Source organism: Ursus maritimus, unplaced genomic scaffold (genome assembly GCF_017311325.1).
Source record: "Ursus maritimus isolate PB19 unplaced genomic scaffold, ASM1731132v1 scaffold_14, whole genome shotgun sequence".
In the NCBI taxonomy this organism is placed as follows: domain Eukaryota; kingdom Metazoa; phylum Chordata; class Mammalia; order Carnivora; family Ursidae; genus Ursus; species Ursus maritimus.
In genome coordinates this window covers 64,557,925-64,569,152 of record NW_024423786.1, presented here as the reverse complement: position 1 = coordinate 64,569,152, position 11,228 = coordinate 64,557,925, and positions in this window count along the sequence as shown.

The window sequence follows — 11,228 nt, the reverse complement described above, 5'->3', positions numbered from 1 at the left end:
AGCTACGAGCATTTCAGAGCGAGGGGCGCGGTTCAAGTACAAACTTGAACAGGATGAGGGGCTGGAGAGCGAATGAGGGAGGGCAGCCTCTCGAAGCCTCTGAGCTAAGACCTGAGTGATGAGGAAGAGGCACACGGGGCAGCGCAAGGGGGAAAACAGCGAGAACAGAGCCCCCAGATGGAAACGAGCTTGGGGTGTTTGCGGCAAGGCAGGCCCCTGCGGCTGGAGCACAGTGATGGACAAGCAGGTGGGACAGAAGGCATATGGAAACACAAGGAGGAGTCAAGTCCGTAAGATCTGATGGGCCCCCGGCAAGATCCGGGTCGCCGAGGGCAAGGAGATGCCATTGGAAACTCTTTTTTTTTTTTTTAAAGATTTTATTTATTCGACAGAGATAGAGACAGCCAGCGAGAGAGGGAACACAAGCAGGGGGAGTGGGAGAGGAAGAAGCAGGCCCACAGCAGAAGAGCCTGATGTGGGGCTCGATCCCAGATCACCGGGATCACGCCCTGAGCCGAAGGCAGACGCCTAACCGCTGTGCCACCCAGGCGCCCCGCCATTGGAAACTCTTAAGCAGCAAAGTAAATGAACTGATTTTTGCTTTAAAAACCTCACTCGAAAGGTCATCCAAATGGATACATATTAGTGACACACGGTGGTGGACTGGCCCTCACTTTCCCTGGCGCGTAACACAACAAATGCCATCTGATGAAGACGGCGTTCCTCCACGCGCCAGCATCCCCCGGAGCCCCGACCAACAAGCGGAAAGTACCTCTTGGTGACCAGCCGCTTGGACTTCCAAGAACATGCTTTTCAAATAAGCTGACTTATTCTGAAACCCAGCCTCCCCTCTTCCTGTGTCATTCCCTCTGTGGGTGAGGGTTTAAAAAAAAAAAAAAAAAAGGTTTTATGCCTCACGCTCATAAATCTCACAGCTTTGAAACACATCCTGGAAAGAGAAAGAAGAGTTGGTGGGTTTCCGGCAGGCCAGAGAGGAAGCATGAACACCTTGCTCAAATTTCCATTCGAGCACTGAACTGAAACCCCAAGTAAGACCAAGCGGGACCAGCAACCCCAGTTTATGGTCAGGGGGCCTCCTGATTGCTTAGTTGACCTGCTGCGAGGCCCGCTGCCAGCCCACAAGTGCTGCAGGAATCAAGATATTCAAGACAGGTGAGCTTGACGGTCTCTGCTGAACGACCAAGACAGGAAAACACTATTTCAGTACCCAACATCTCCAGAAGCAGCCCACGTGAGGCCCTATCTGTGGCGATACCATGCCAGAAATCTGGGCTAATATGACTCTGCTATTCATAAATTCTCCCTCATGTGAAAGCCCATGTGTTTGGGAAAGGGAAATGAATCCAAGTCAATTTTAGACATTGTTACTTGGAAACCATCTGGAGTCCCTGGAAGCAGAAGAAACCACCGCATCCCCTGCCCTCGGATGCCCACCGTAATTAGGGCAGTATGCTTACCTGGGAGTTTCACTCGGGCCCTGCTCCCCAGGCATGTCCCCACCCCCACCCTACCAGATGCCTCCACTTCCCACCCAAGAAAGGTATTTGGTTTCCACGTAAACCTAGTGGAGAGCCCTCCATGTGTGGAGCCTGCACTTGAACTGCACCCAAGGCTGGGTTCTGGGCTTTCCACTTTGCTTTAGAGCCGCACACCTGAATTCCTTGGCCACACCGCAGCCAAGGAAATCCCTCCCCAGGAGCAGAAGTTCGGTGAAAAATCCCCTCTACCTAACAGCCCTGTGTTCACAGCATGCCTAGCTTTGGAAGAGACCCACCAGAATCCTTATGTAACGTTAATAGATGTTGGCACCCTGCAGAGCAGCTCCTGGAGACACTAGCCCAGATGTAGCCCATTTTCGCAGCAGTGACAGCAGGCTGGGTCCTGCAGTTGCCTAGGGCCCGGCTCTTCCTGACTGTAGGGCCTCTCCGTTCCCCTTCCCTACCTGGCCGTGATTCTCTGCTTATCTCATCTTCCAGAGGAGTTGGACCTGCCTTTCTGCAGCCTCCCTCCCTCTACTGAAATCAGTCTCAGGACCAAGCCAACAGCAGCGCCATTCCACCGGCACCTTCCCTGCCCCCTCTCCCCCTCACCCCTCCAGATCCCCTCTCCAACACCTATCGCCTTAAGAAACGCGGCCAATAAAAAGATCCAGAATCTCGTACAGTCACAGTCCCAGAAAACAAACACGGCAGGAGGGGCAGGCTCAGCTCTGCCAAGCCGACCAGGCCCAACACTTCCCCCGGACCCCCCGAGAAGCCTGAACTCGGCGCAGGGGAAGGAATCTTCGGAGAGCCACTGCGGGTCGGCTGCCTCCCGCACAATCCGAGCAAACACCTGTTTCCAGGCCGCCAGGCGGCCAGGGGGAAGAGGGGAGTCCCGGGGAAAGGCAGGGAGGACGGGGTGAAGGGGCAGCTGGGGACGCAGGTAAAGGATGCGTCACACTTTGCGCTTGACAACCGGAGCCCGGGCGCAGCGGGCAGAGCCGGAGAAGGGCTCTCGGGGCTGGGAAGTTCCGAGAGGAGGGGTCGCGCCCGCGAGCAGTCCCCGAGGGGCCGGCGCAGGGGAAGGCACGGCGGGGAGGGAGGGAAGGAGGAGGGAGGGGAGGGCGGGAGGCCGGGCGGGCTCCATCACCTGCGCGCCCGGCGGCTGCAGCCTCTCGGGCGCGCACCGGGGGACCTACCTGCCCACCGTCTGGTTGGCCAGCTGGCGCATGCGATTGAACTGCTTCTTCATCGTGGCCCCGCTGCCGCGCTGGCCCGGGAGCTGGGCGAGGACGGAGCAGCCCGGAGCCCGCCGCAGGTTACATGGCTCCCGCGCGGAGCCTCCCGGGCGACGGCGGCGGCACTGCGGAGCCTCCGGGAGCCGTCTGGCCCGCGCGCGGCTCCCTCCCCAGGGCACCGCCGCCTACTCCTCCGCCCGCCGCGGCGCCCGCTGCCGCATCCTCCTCACGCGCGCCGCCGCGCCTGCATGGTGACGCCCGCGGCCGCCCTCGGCGCGGGCCAGGTCCGCCCGGCCGCCTGCCCCCAGCCCCTCTCCGGCGCGGGGACCCGGGAGTCTCCGCAGGCTCCTGGCCGGCTGGCCGGGTGGTCCCCGCTGCGCCTGTGCGGCGGGCGCCGTGCATTCTGGGATTTGTAGTCCCGCGCCCCGCTGCCCACCTTTCCGCGTGCAAAGTTTGCAGGGACGGCGGCGCGCGGAGGTGGGGGCCGGCGGCGTCGTTGGCGGCCGCGGGGGCGGGGGGAGCTTTGCACTCTAGCACTCCAGGAAGGGAAAGGTTTCACTGCTTTAAAAATAGCAAAGTGGAACCAAGACTACAACAGCAAAGAAGGAAAGTGAGCATCTGTCTTTCATTGTATTTTAAGTCAATGTGAGGCATTGCTGTTTTGAATTCACAGGAAGATCTATGCAGGCGGGTACGTGGCTCATAAAATTGCATAAGGTCACCTGATAATTGTTGAGGAGCCCAGTTAAGCTTCGGGCCCGGGGCCTGACCGAGCATAGCATGTATCCTAGAAGTTTCATTCTTAATTTTTACCAAACGCAAGAGGTAGCCAGAAGCCAAAATAGAGGAGGGGTATAATAATAGTGTTACCGTGCCTATGGAATCAGCTTGACTGGGACAACTTTCTTGCATGACTTAGATTCCAGTCTCATAGCTGTTCCCATTTCCCTCCCACCTCCAGGGGACCAAGGGGCATCAGCTGTGGCAGGCCTGGAAAGGTCTACACAGCAGTTTCCCATTGGCATGGGTTGGCTCCTTGAAAAGGGGTCCTGACTTTCTTTGTGCTGGCTTCACCCTTAGGAAAAGATAGGTGAGTACAATTAGGTTTTATCATCAGCTGTCAAGTAAGAACAGCAGGGTCGGGTGGTAGGGGCTTTGGATCAGATATGAGTTCCTATATTAAAATTCCAAATACCAATTATATAACCTTTGGAAAAAATTACATAATCTCTCTAAACCTCAGTTTTCCCATCTCGAATAGAGAAATAATATTGCCCGGTAGATAGCAAAGATAGAGAACTATTTGCTAAATTACCACTAATTAAATAACATACATTTCTATGAAGTACGTTATGTCATACTTGTTCACTACAAATATGTTTATAGTTAGCCGAATAGAGCAGAATGCCATTCCTACAGCAGAATTGCTAATCTGATACACGAACGACCTTTTTGGAAATGGTATATTTTGCATATGTTCATTATAGTTGCAAGATGTCCTAAATATGGTTCGAAGTATCTTGCTGGCCAGATGAACAAAAGATGGTTTGAGGCGAGTCTTGGCTGAATGAACATGAGATCTTTAATTAATTGTGAATTTAGCCTCTGCTTATTAGGTCAGGCAGCTCCAGCCAATTAATAAGTGAAGGCATGATTTGCTCTTAAACAATTGCGCTATGCTTATGTCAATATCATTTTATGCAAACTGAAATTAATTCTACTTCGAGATATTTTTTTAACAACCAAGGCACAGCATGGTTTTTAAATGTATAAATAAAAGAGATATTAAAAGCCACTGTATGACTTTTAGCAACATTATCTCTGCTGACGTCTAGAACTGCACTGCCCAATACAGTAGCCGCCAATCGCATGCAGCTATTGAAATTTAAATTAATTAAAATGAAATTTAAAATGCAGTTCCTCAGTCATCCTAGCCACGTCACAAGTGCCTAATAGCCACACGGGTTGTATTGGACAGTCCAATACAGAACATTCCTCTCCTCTCAGAAAGTTCTATGGGAGTGGTGGGGGCGCCTGGGTGGCTCAGTGGGTGAGGCATCTGCCTTCGGCTCAGGTCATGATCCCAGGGTCCTGGGATCGAGTCCCGCATGGGGCTCCCTGCTCAGAGGGGAGCCTGCTTCTCCTCCTCCTCCCGGCTCGTATTCTCTATCTCTTTCTCTCTCTCAAATAAATAAATGAAATCTTAAAAAAAGAAGAAGAAGAAGAAAAGAAAGAAAGTTCTATTGGACAATGCTAGTATAGGGAACCCTGTAAGACAATTCCAGAAGCATGCCAGTCTCTGTCTCCAATCCGGGGACATTTCAGTTCTAAAAAGGAACTTTCTACTTACCCGCAAACACAGCCTACCCTGCTACAGTGTATTTTATTAGCAGATGGCTTCCTTCCATAGTTCCTGTTCTCCTACGAGCTTTTCCTCCACTCGGGAAGCAGCTCGTGTTTTTCTCCTTCCTACCCAGGGACAGGAAGACAGTGTAGAAAAAAAGAGAAAGGGGTGTCAGCTCTACTCATCTGATCTTTCAAAGCAGGCTTCAGAAACACGTGTGAGAATAGACTTTTTGAAGAAAAGCGTTTTTGAGTTTCAGGAATACAGGCTTTGGAACTTTGAGAGTTGATACCCAAAATGGCTGAGTTTGAAGAACACACCATTCTGCCTTTTCTAGATAAAGAACTCCCAGGCTGTGAGGTGTGGAAGACGATAGGGGAGTGGAAGGGGAGAGAGCGAGAGGAAAAGGAGAGCATATGCCTGTTCAGATTTGATTATGGTTCAAAACTCACTGCCTATACCTGTGAAGAGGGATTATACTTCACCTTCCCGACGAGGTCAAGTTCAATCATGCGATTCTCTTTGGACATAGACTATTGGTAGGAGTCATTTTATAAACCTCCCCCATCCTTTTCTCCGTCTGCCTTAAAACCAGCAACGACCACGTTAAGGACTGCCATGGATCAGAGTCGTAGCCATCCAGCTGGGGTGGAAAAGAATACCTTTGGGGAGGGAGGCGAGAAGAAAAGAAGAGGAGGAGGAGGAGAAAGAAGGAAGAAGATGCTAACTCTTATATACTCAACCTTTATCTATGGAAGGATTCCGGCTCCCTGTTGCCCCTAAGTTCGGTCACATGGCTTGCTTTGCCCAACCCAAAATGGGCTGCTTACTTGCCTCATGTTGTAGCACTGTTTGTCCGAGCTATATTTCCTTTGAAATCCGATAGGCCAACAAGGAGGCTCTGAATTAGAGTGGTTTTAGCATCTTCATTCTGAGTCCAGACATTCATTGGAGCCGTTTCGTCCAACGTGGGCAACAGCAGAGACGTGGTTATTTAAACATATTTTTTTTTAAAGATTTTATTTATTTATTTGACAGAGATAGAGACAGCCAGCGAGAGAGGGAACACAAGCAGGGGGAGTGGGAGAGGAAGAAGCAGGCTCATAGCGGAAGAGCCTGATGTGGGGCTCGATCCCATAACACCGGGATCACGCCCTGAGCCGAAGGCAAACGCTTAACCGCTGTGCCACCCAGGCGCCCCTATTTAAACATAGTTTTAAATAAAGTTAAATTAAATTAGAAACTCAGTTCCTCAACTACACTAGCCACACTTCAAATACCAAAGACCCCATGCAGCCAGTGGCTACCATACCAGATAGTGTAACAAAGAACATTCGCCATCGTCACAGTACATTCTTTCAGGTAGCACTGGTCTATAGAACAGAATTCAAAATACAGGATCTGGCAGAAGAGAAAGCCGAGCAGCAGGTGACAAGCTCCGTGTAATTATGGCCCGTTATTTAACTTGATCTCTCCAGGCTGCTCTCTTCACCTACATGGCAGGTTACAGCCCAGAATCTCTAAGCCATAATTTTGGGCAATCAATGAATTGACCAAACTATTTGCTCAATAAACTGCTTTTGACCTGGGTATGCCTAAGCCTTCCAGCCTTTCATTCATCTCAATTAACGTTCAGTGCTACACTATAAATAAAGGGTATGACTTATCCTTTTCCGATTCCAATCACCTTTATGCTTACACGTATCAAATCTATACCACTGAGCCGTATCTGGGAAGTCTAAAGATTCCTTTAAACAAGGTCAGAGATGCTTTCATGTTTCACCTCTTCTTGGATCTGGACTTTTGCCAGAGCTTATCGTGGGCAGAGTGTATTTCCCTACCTAGTAGCTTTGGACTTGACTGTGTGACTGATTTGGCCAATGGCACATGGGCGGAAGTGACATGTGCCAACTCCAGTCCATGCATTAAGAAGCTTTGTACGTTTTCCCTTTGTCCTCTTCACCTTTTCCATCCACCTAAAAGCACTTCACCAGGCGCCTATCGTCTCTCACCGTGGGCTCCTTACCAAAACCCTGTGGAGCAGACCACCGCCGAAATTAAAGAAGTAATTGATGAATCGACTTTAGAACAGGTTATTTTAAAAGGTAAAGCGAATAGATCTAAAGAAAGGGAAAAAGAAGCAAAACAGAGACTCACGATCTTAGGAACGAGAAAAGGGATTTAATCACAGGTGCAAAAAAAAAATTATGAGAGAATGTGCAATTTTATGTTTACATATTTAAAATAAGCTCTGTTTTCACTCTGGTAAGTATAAATTGCTACAGATGTTTCAAAAGTGGGCGCAAGAATGGATAGACCAAGAAGACTAAAGAAATTGGAAACCTTGTCACAGGATAACACTCCCCAAAGTAATCAGGCCCAGAGAGTTTTATGGAGAGCTGTTTAGAAGATTCAAGGAACAGATTAATTCCTCTGCTACTTAAAGTGTTCCAGAACACAGAAATAGAATGAAAGCAACCCAATTCATTTTATGAAATTGGCTTAACCCTGTTACCAAACCTAATGAAGATAGCACATACACAAAAACAACCTACCAATATCACTCACAAAATAAAAATTGTGAAAACGAATTCATGAATAACATGTTAATGAATAAATTCTAACAGCATATGTGCTTATGTAATAAATGCATACACATTTTAATGGTATTTATTGAAGAATAAATAATTCAGATAAATTTAAAAAATGATAATCATGCATATTCTCGCTAACCAAGATAACATTATGAATTTATAAATACATTTCAAAAATGGAATCGCACTTGTTAGGTCAATATGTTCTTTCCTGTCTTCTGTGATTCTAAATATCTCTGTGATGAACAACACATTGGTGGCTAAAACCACACACATACTTATTTCCTTCAATCAAAATTGAAGAATTAGACTTTCTGCACTATGTTTTTTAAGCTTCTTTTGTATTGCCACATGATGCCTCTAGATAAAAAATGAAAACATTTTGCAGGCCCACTTCTTGTGCATAAATTTTCTATTTTCCCCACACCCTGACCTACACTATTATACTTTTAATATCCTTGCCAGATGAGTAGATGAGAAATAGCATTATAGCGCTATTTAAATTTGCATTTTTAAAAATCACATTAAAACATTTTGCCCACATGTTTCATGGCTATTCGTTTTTTTTTTTTTTCTTCAATTAATTGCTGATTTCTTCATGTCCTCAGCCCATTTTTCGGTGATGGGGTGCCATATTTTCTTATTGATTTTTAAAAGCTCATTAGTTATATGAATTATATTCATACTGTTGTATCTGATGGCAATGGCTTTCTCTAGTTTGGCCTCTCCCTTTTAAGATCTCTAATGTTGATTTCTGTCTTGCAGGACTTTTGTATTTTTAATGCAGTCAAATCCATCAATCCCTCCCTTTATGTATTATGCCAGTGGTTTGAAGCTTAGAAAGCCTGCCCTATCCCCAAATGATAGAAATATTCAACTCTATTTTCATCAAAACCTTTTATGTGTTAATTCTCTTTATTTATACTAAATTTTAAATTCAACATTCGGGACCGAAATGTTAACTAAAGCCAATAGTTTTTGATTCATTTCTTCCTCCAATGTCATTTTGAAATAACGCATCAAAGATAATAGAGAAATTCTCTGTCACTCATAGAAATTAGAGAAAGATTCCACTGGCAATCTTGGCAGAGAATGGCATGGGTGAATTTTGACTTGGGGGAGCAGTGGCCAGGCAGAATTTATTATTCTTTGGGGGGAAATTAAATGAAGATCTACGCGGTCTCTGATAGACTACCTCCCCCCGCCCCCCCATCTCAGCCACCAAAATCTGGACTAACCAGACCTCTGTATGTGAGAATGAATGAGGAGAAAAAAAGACTCAGTAGTTGAATATAATAGTAAAGATGATGATAAGGATGGTAATAAACCACACCTCTAAGTGCTACTCTAAGAACACTTAACCCTTGAACAGCTTAAGGTTTAGGGCACCGACCACCCACACTGTCAAAGACGCAGGTGTAACATTTGACTCTCCCAAAACTGAACTTCTAACAGCCTACTGTTGACCAAAAGCTTTACCGATAACATAGTCAATTAGCATGTACTTTGCATGTTATATGTATTACACACCATATTCTCACAATAACCTAACTTCTTCTCTTCTTCTCGGTATTTCTAGGCTACACTGTTTGTGAGTTGTTTCAAATTGTCCTAAGTCTCCAAAAACTTTTTCAACATATTTACTGAAAAATAGGCACGTATAAGTGGACCTGCGCAGTTCAAACCCATGTTATTCAACATCCATGATCTCGTTTAATCCGTAGAAGAACTCTGGGATGAGGGTTTTAGGACACCCACCAAATAAGTCACAACTCAGAGGGTTTAGGTGATTAACCACTCAAGTGTCGCCACTGGGATCCAAAGGCAGGTTTGTCTTGTTCACATGCCCGTGCTTTTATTTTATCTGTGAAACAGGGACGCTAATCTGAGAATTCAGAGAAATGTCCCCCAGTGAAAAAGTTAAGCGGGAAGTAAGGGAAATATAGTTTTGAAGTCTAATTTACATGCTTGGTGAGAACTGAGAGAACATTGCTTTCATATGTTTGGGGGGAGCTGGCTGCTGCTCATATTAAATAAGAAGGAGTTCTTGGATCAAGAGACACATGGCTCCCAGGGACTCCTGGGTGGCACAGCGGTTAAGCTTTCGGCTCAGGGCGTGATCCCGGCGTTCTGGGATCGAGCCCCACATCAGGCTGCTCCACTAGGAGCCTGCTTCTTCCTCTCCCACTCCCCCTGCTTGTGTTCCCTCTCTCGCTGGCTGTCTCTGTCTCTGTCGAATAAATAAATAAAATCTTTAAAAAAAAAAAAGAAAAGAAAAAAAGAAACACATGGCTCCCAAATTAATGAAACGAAGTAGAGGCAGGAAATGGCAGACTTGGTACTGCCCAAAATGGGAGGGGTGCATTAGAAGATGGCCCGGAAGAATGCTCTCAAAATTCAGAGGAAAAAGTAGGTAATTCAATGAAATGAAGGGAGAAAGGAAAAGAGACATGGGATCTTTTTCACAACATTCAAAAAATAGGTAATAGAATTTCCAGAGCAGATGATGAAGAAATAAGCATAAAAATGTTAGAAACAAAAACATTTTGCAGAGCTGAAGAAAGGCTCGACTCAAAATTAAAATAATTCACCAAGTGCCAGAGAATATTACTGAGGGGAAGGGAAGGGAGGGGGAACCCTACACATATCTTGGTAAAACCCCTGAATTGCAAGGATACATGCTGTGTTGTGTATTTAAAAGTTGCTAAGGGTAAATCTTAAAAAGTTCTCATCACAAGAATAAAAATTATAACTATGTATGGAGTGTAATTAGACTCATTGTGGTGATGATTTTGCAATATATATACATAGAGCAACTCATTATGTTGGACACCTGAAACTAATATAATGTCATATGTCAATTACATGTCAATTTTTAAAACCAAAATCAGCAACTAAAAAGAAAGAAAGATACAAACGTATGTAGGTACTATTCAGAGAGAAGTTTGTCTCTGAAGAAAAAAGAAGCTGATTCTCTCTGTACCTGCAACCCTCAATGCCAGTAAAATTTGGCTCAAGTACAACTCCAAAGTACATCTGCTCCAAAATTCACAAACAAGGGCAAAAGAAAGTTATTTTTAAACATGTAATGACTGGAAAGGTTTATTGCCCACCCATTCTCTAAACTGCAATACTAAAAAAAAAAAAAAATCATTCCTTCCAAAAGAAGTAAAATATTGAAATAAAGAGCAAGACAGAGCAACCTCTACATGACCTTGGGGGAGACAATGATTTCTTGAACGTGACACTAAAAACTCTCCCCTTAAAGGAAATGTTGGTAAATGGGACTACTTCCCAATGAAGGACTTTGGTTTATCAGAGGACACCATTAGGAGAATGAAAAAAAGCCATCAGGGGCGCCTGGGTGGCTGAGTCGGTTAAGCGTCTGCCTTCGGCTCAGGTCATGATCCCGGGGTCCTGGGATCGAGCCCCGCATTGGGCTCCCTGCTCAGCAGGAAGCCTGCTTCTCCCTCTCCCACTCCCCTTGCTTGTGTTCCCTCTCTCTCTGTCTCTGTCAAATAAATAAATGAAATCTTAAAAAAAAAAAAAA